Below are 7,291 nucleotides of genomic sequence, written 5' to 3'. Positions count from 1 at the left end.
TCTAAACATCAGGGGAAGCCAGGGTCATCTAGCCAGCAAGGAGATCTGGGATCTTCTAGGCATCAGGGGAAGCCAGGCTCATCTAGCCAACAAAGAAAATTGAGGTCACTTTACAACCAACGACAAAGAAAAAATATCGACAACACTTTCGATGGCAATATAATGGACTTTCAGGTTAGTGATAATAACTTCTTTTTCTCAGTCAACTTGACCCAGCAATTCTCTTTTCCAAGACTTAAAATACTTTAAAAACCACAATGTGTTAATGAAAAATCACTTGCAATGACACTGATTAAACAAAATGAGAAGAACTTTAGGGCTGATTATTTTCATGCATAACACTTATGATTATTAATGAATGTACTGCCCTTCTATTCTATCTTTCATTTCCCTGTATTATTTTCCACTCAAACCTCTCTACCTATACTAGAGAAACTCAGATCCTCATCAACTGAGCCCGCAACTTTGCCAAGTTTAGTTTTCATATCCATTTTTATCCCATTTATAATCTACAAATCACTGAAGTAATATTCCTAAATCAAAAATCCTCTCTGATATTTTAGACCCCTACTTGAAATTCCCCAGTGGCTTCATACTACCTAGAAGATGTAATTTAAACTCCTAAACACAGAATTTACAGATTTTCATGATTATACTGCATACTGTTTAGCCTCATTTCATGTCACTGTTGCTCACACACCACCCATGTCATACAGAGCCCTTTGATTTTCCACTCATGTATTCCTAATACTAATGATTTCTTCTATTGTTAAACACACCTTATTGCTTTGTAATTTAGTGTCCATTTATTCAGCTAGATAATGAACTTCTTGAAGAAGGTACCATTTATTTTCAAACCTGTAACCCCAGAACTTAGAATAAGTGTGGCATATAGTAAGTTCTCCTGAATTGCATGTTAGATGGATAGATACATGCCTGCTACTTGGAAGCCACCATTTCGAATAGGTGAACAGCTATCCGATGCACATGTCTCCTGTATTCCCTTCTGAGTCCTGCTGTGCTTTTACTTTCACTTGCCTGCATCTCTTCCAACAATCAGCCTCCTAATTTATTTAATGATTGCTTTGAATACTCCATTTGATACTCATATTCAAAACCGTTTTCTAGAACACTTTCTCTAACTTATCATCTTAACGGAAACTTTATTTTTTTACCTCATAAATTTTCATCCCTCACAAGCCTTCCAGACGAAAGTCATTTGTTCCCTTAGTTATTATTATTTGGCTGGCATGAAGTAGCAATCTCTCAGAGAGACTCCCTACCATTCAGATCTTAATGCCATCACCAGCAGGTCTCTGAGTTTTTAGGATGTCACTTAAAATTTTGTAATTTTATATTTATTCTAGAATAGGAGAAATAACCATGTCCAGTTAACAGAGTAAGTGTGAAATAAATTGATCTTCATGAAAGGGTTGTATGATTTGGAAAATATGGAGGTATTTTTTATCTTCCTATAACATCTCAGCTCTGAGAATACCACATCCTCTAGCAAAAATGTCTCATCATTCTCATTAATGTCTCTGTTCTCACCTGCTAGTCAAAGCTTACTTATATTCACAGGCTTCTGCCATTTAGCTCACATCCAAAGAAAATGCATCAGGAATTATTTAAATGAATCCTGCATAATCCTACTTCCTGTATAATTTTTTTCATGGATATACCAAAAAAAGGGAATCAACAAATTACGAATGTATGTGTTTTGCATTTGCTTATATGACTTTTCCCTGACTATTGTTTTTCCATGTAGAGGAAGAATTGCCTCCAGAAAATTAAAACAGAGGCAGTCTGACATATAGTAAGAGCAGACAACTTGGAGTAGATAACAGAGTTTGAATCACATCTTGGACATTTAATCTACTCACAATTTTAAGCTTGTCACTTAAATCCATTATGCCTGTATGCATGCAGGCATAAAATAGGACAAAATATACTCTTTTTAAATTTTTGTAATTTTTTAATGTTTTGAAGGTACATGGTAGGTATATATACTTATGGGTTACACAAGGTATTTTGATACAGCCATGCAATGTGTAATAATCACAACAAGGTAAATGGGGTATCCATCTTCTCAAGCATTTATCTTTTGTGTTACAATCCAACTATACTCTTTTAGTTATTTTAAAATGTCCAATTCAATTACTTTTGACTAGAATCACCCTGTAGTGCTAGTGAATGCTAGGTCTTATTCATTGTATATTTTATACTTATTAACCATCTTCACCTTCCCTCCTCTCCCAGCTACACTTCCCAGCTTCTAGTAAACATCCTTCTACTCTCTATCTCCATGAGTTCAATTAAAAAAAATAACTCCCACAGATAAATGAGAACATGTGAAGTTTGTATTTCTGTGTTTGGCTTGTTTCACTTAACATAATAGCCTCCAGGTCCACCCATGTTGTTGCTAATGACAGGATCTCATTCTTTTTTATGGCTGAGTAGTACTCCCCTGTGTATATGTATCACATTTTCTTTATGCATTCATTTCTTGATGGAAACTTAAGTTGCTTCCAAATATTGGCTATTGTGAATAGTGCTGCTATAAACTTGGGAGTGGAGATATCTCTTAAACACACTGACTTCTTTTCTTTTGGACATATGCCTAGGAGTGGGATTACTAGATCATAAGTTACCTCTATTTTTAGTTTTTGAGAAACCTCCAAATTGTTCTCCATGTGTTTATATTAATTTACATTCTTACCAACTGTGTACAAGGATTTGCTGTCCTCCACATTCTCGCCAGAATTTTTTACTGCTTGACTTTTGAAAAAGAGCCATTTTAACTGGGAAGAGAAGATATATCATTGTAGTTTGTATTTGCATTTCTCTGATAATTAATGATGCTTAGCACCTTTACATATACTTCTATTTATACTTTTGAAAAATATCTACTTATATTTATTCTTTGGAAAAATGTCTATACAGATTTTTTTGCCCATTTTTTAAATTGAGTTATTAGATTTTTTACTGTAGATTTTTTGAGCTCCTTATAATATTCTGGTTATTAAGCGCTTACCAGGTGAGTAGTTTGCAAATATTTTCTTTCATTCTGTGGATGTCTTTTCACTTCATTGATTGTTTCCTTTGCTGAGGAGAAGTTTCTCAGCCTGATGTGGTCCATTGGTCCATTTTTGCTATGGTTGTCTGTGTTAGTTAGGCATTACTCAAGAAATCTTTGCCAGTCCAATGTCCAAGAGAGTTTCACCATAGTTTTCTTGTAGTAGTTTCATAATTTGAGGTCTTAGATTTAAGTCTTTAATCCATTTTGAGTTGATTTTGGTATATGGTGAGAGATAGGATTGTAGTTTCATTTTTCTGTATGTGGATATCCAGTTTTCCCAGCATCATTTATTGAAGACTGTCCTTTTCCCAGTGTATGTTCTTGGCACCTTTGCCAAAAATGGATTCACTGTGGACATATGGATTTATCTCTAGGTTCTCTATTGTGTTCCACTGATTTATGTATCTGCTTTTATACCAGTACCATGCCATTTTGGTTACTATAGCTCTATAGCATAATTTGAACCCAGGTAATGCGATTCTTCACGTTCTCTTTTTTGTTTTGTTTTCTTTTGCTTATGATAGCTTTGGTTATTCTGGGTATTTTTTGTTTCTGTATAAATTTTAGCATTTTTTTTCTATCTCTGTGAAGAATGTCATTGGGATTTTGATAGGGATTGCATTGAATCTGTAGATTGTTTTGGGTAGTATAGATATTTTAACAGCATTGATTCTTCCAATCCATGAACATAAAATGCCTTTCCATGTTTTAGTGTCCGCTTTTATTTCCGCACCAATGTTTTATAGTTTTTATTGTAGAGATCTTTCACTTGTTTGGCTAAGCTAATACCTAGGTATTTAATTTAATTTGTAACTAAGGTCAATTGAATTACTTTCTTGATTTCTTTTTCAGATTGTTCACTATTGGCATGTAAAATCCTACTGATTTTTCTGTGTTGATTTCCTTTCCTGCAACTTTACTGAATTTGTTTATCAGTTCAAATAGTTTTTTTGGTGGAGTCTTTAGGTTTTTCCAAATATAAGATCAGATTATCTGCAAACAAGGATAATTTGGCTTCTTTCTTTCCAATTTGGATGTTATGTCTCTCTTGTCTGATTGCTCCAGGAGGACTTACAGTACTGTGTTCAATAAAAGTTGTGAAAGTGTGCATCCTTGTTGTGTTCCCAGTCTTGGAGGAAAGGGTTTTGGTTTTTCCTCATTTAGTTTAATACTAGCTGTGAGTCTGTTGTACACCGCCTTTATTTTGTTGAGGTATAATCTTTCTATATCCAGATTTCTAAGGCTTTTTATCATAAAGGGATGGTGAATTTTATCAAATGCTTTTTCAGCATTAATTGAAATGATCGTATAGTTTTTATTCTTTATTTTGTTGACATGACAAATCACATTAATTAATTTGTGTATGTTGAAGCATCCTTGCACCCCTAGGATAAATCCCAATTGGCCATGATGAATGATCTTTCTAATGTGTTGTTGAATTTGGTTTGCTAGTATTTTGTTGAGAATTTTTGCACCAATATTTATCAGATCCATTGGGCTATTGTTTCCTTTTTCTGATGTCACGTTGTCTGGTTTTGGTATCAAGATAATACTGGCCTCATAGGATTGGAGGTATTCCCTTCTCTATTTTTCAGAATACTTTGAGTAGAAATGATATTAGATCATCATTAATTGTTTGATAGAAATAAGCAGTGAAGCCATCAGATACTGAGCTTTTCTTTACTGAGTGACTTTTTCTTATGGCTTATTCTCATTACTTGTTATTTATCTGTTCAGGTTTTAAATATCATCATGGTTCAAGTTTAGGTTGTATGTGTCTAGGAGTTTGTCCATTTCTTCTAGATTTTCCAATTTATTTGCATATAGTTGCTTATAGTAGTCACTAATGATCTTTTGAGTTTCTGCAGTATTGTTGTAATGCCTCCTTGTTCATCTCTGATTTTATTTTTGAACTTCTCTGTTTTTTTCTTAGTCTGGCTAACGGTTTATCCATTTTGTTTAACTTTTCAAAAAAAAAAACAATTTTATGCTTCATTGATCTTTTACATCGTTTTCTTCATTTCTAATTCATTTATTTCTGCTTTGGTCTTTACTATTTCTTTTCTTCTACTAATTTTGGATCTGGTTTGCTCTTGCCTTTCTAGTTCTTCAAGATGCGTCATTGGGTTATTTACTTGAAAGCTTTCTTCTTTTTTGATGTAGGTCCTTATAGCTACAAACTTACCTCTTAGTACTGCTTTTATGGTATCCCATAGGTTTTAGCATGTTGTGTTTCCATTATCACTTGTTTCAAGAGAATTTTTAATTTTATTTATAATTTTTCTTGGACTCACTGGTTACTCAGGTATATTTTGTTTAATTTCCATGTGTTTGAACAGTTTTCAAAATTCATCCTATTAATGATTTCTAGTTTTATTACATGGTGGTCAGAGAAGATGCTTAACGTTATTGCAATATTTTCTGAATATTTTAAGACTGTCTTTGTGAGCTAACATATGGTCTATCCTTGAGAATAATTTATTTGCTGAGGAGAACAGTGTGTATTCTGCAGCCATTGAATGAAATGTGTAAATATTTATTAGGTTCATCAGTTCTATAGTGCAGATTAAATACAATATTTCTTGTTGTGTCTTCTGTATGGAAGATCTGTCTAATGCTGAAAGCGTGGTGTTAAGTCTCCAGCTATTATTGTATTGGGATCTCTCTCTCTCTAGCTCTAATAATATTTTCTTTATATATCTGTGTTTTCCAGTGTTGAGTAAATATATACTTACAATTGTTATATGCCCTTACTGAATTGACACCTTTATCATTATAAAGTGGCCTTTTCTCTTTTTATAGCTTTTATCTTGAAATTTATTCTGTCTAACTACTCCTGCTCTTTTGTGGTTTCCATTGGCATGGCATGCGGTATTATTCTTCATCCCTTTATTTTCTGTCTATGTGTATCTTTACAGATGAAGTTGTACTTATTCTTTTTCTTCTTTTTTTCTTTCTTTTTTTGGGGGGATGGGAGGACAAACTCTCACTGTATAGCACAGGCTGGAGTGTAGTGGCAAAATCTAAGATCACTGAAACCTCTGCCTCCCAGGTTCAAGTGATTCTTCTCCCTCAGCCTTCTAAGTAGTTGAGATTACAGGTGTATGCCACCATGCCCAACTAATTCTTGTACTTTTAGTAGAGATGTGGTTTCACCGTGTTGGCCAGGCTGGTCTAGAACTCCTGACCTCAAGAGATCCACCTGTCTCAGCCTCCCAAAGTGCCAGGATTACAGGTATGAGACACCGCACATGGCCTGGAGTGTGTTTCTCGTAGGCAACAGAGCATTGCAAGTGTGTGTGTGAGAGAGAGAGAGAGAGAGAGAGAGAGAGAGAGAGAGAATGAGAGAGACAGAGAGAAAGAGAGAGAGAGAGCGTTTCACTCTGCTGCCCAGGCTGGTGTGCAGTGGTGTGATCTCAGCTCATTGCAGCCTCTGCCTCCCAGGTTCAAGCGATTCTCCTGCCTAAGCCTCTGGAGTAGAGTAGCTGGGATAACAGGTGTGCACCACTACCCCTAGTTAATTTTTGTATTTTTAGTAGAGATGATGTTTTGCTATGTTGACCAGTCTGGTCTTGAACTCCTGACCTCAAGCGATCTACCTGTCTTAGCCTCCCAAAGTGCTGGGATTACAGGCTTGAGCCACTATACCCAGCCTCTGGATATCATGAAAAGTCATTATAGTTATTATTTTTGATTGGTTCATCATTTAGTCTCTCTTCTTAAGATAAGAGTAGTCTATATACTACAATTATGGTGTTACAATATTCTATGTTTTCTTGTGCATTTGTTATTACCAGTGAGTTTTGTATCTGCAGATGATTTCTTATTGCTCATTCACAGCTTTTTCTTTCTGATTGAAGTGTTCCCTTTAGCATTTCTTATAACACAGGTTCATGATATTGATAAAATCCCTCAGCTTTTGTTTGTCTCATAAAATCTTTATTTCTTCTGCCTGTTTGGAGGATATGTTTCCTAGATTTACTATTCTAGGGTTAAAGTTTTTTTTTTCCTTCAGCATGTTAATTAGATCATGCTACTCTCTCCTATCATGTATGGTTTCCACAGAAAATCTGCAGCCAGACATTTGGGAGATCCACTGTATGTTATTTGCTTCTTTTCTCTCACTGCTTTTAGGATTCTTTCTTTATCCTTGGTATTTGAAAGTTTAATTATTAAATGACTTGAGGTTATCTTCTTTGGGTTAAATCTGTC

At 34.7% G+C, this 7,291-nt stretch overlaps 1 protein-coding gene across 1 annotated transcript in view; it reads left to right on the top strand.

Moving 5' to 3' along the window:
- MARCOL (MARCO like) overlaps positions 1–7,291 on the top strand; it is a 34,980-nt gene that overhangs the window by 5,043 nt on the left and 22,646 nt on the right. The window lies entirely within an intron of this gene.

Source organism: Piliocolobus tephrosceles, chromosome 4, assembly GCF_002776525.5.
Source record: "Piliocolobus tephrosceles isolate RC106 chromosome 4, ASM277652v3, whole genome shotgun sequence".
Taxonomy (NCBI): domain Eukaryota; kingdom Metazoa; phylum Chordata; class Mammalia; order Primates; family Cercopithecidae; genus Piliocolobus; species Piliocolobus tephrosceles.
This window is presented reverse-complemented; position numbering and strand designations above follow the sequence as displayed.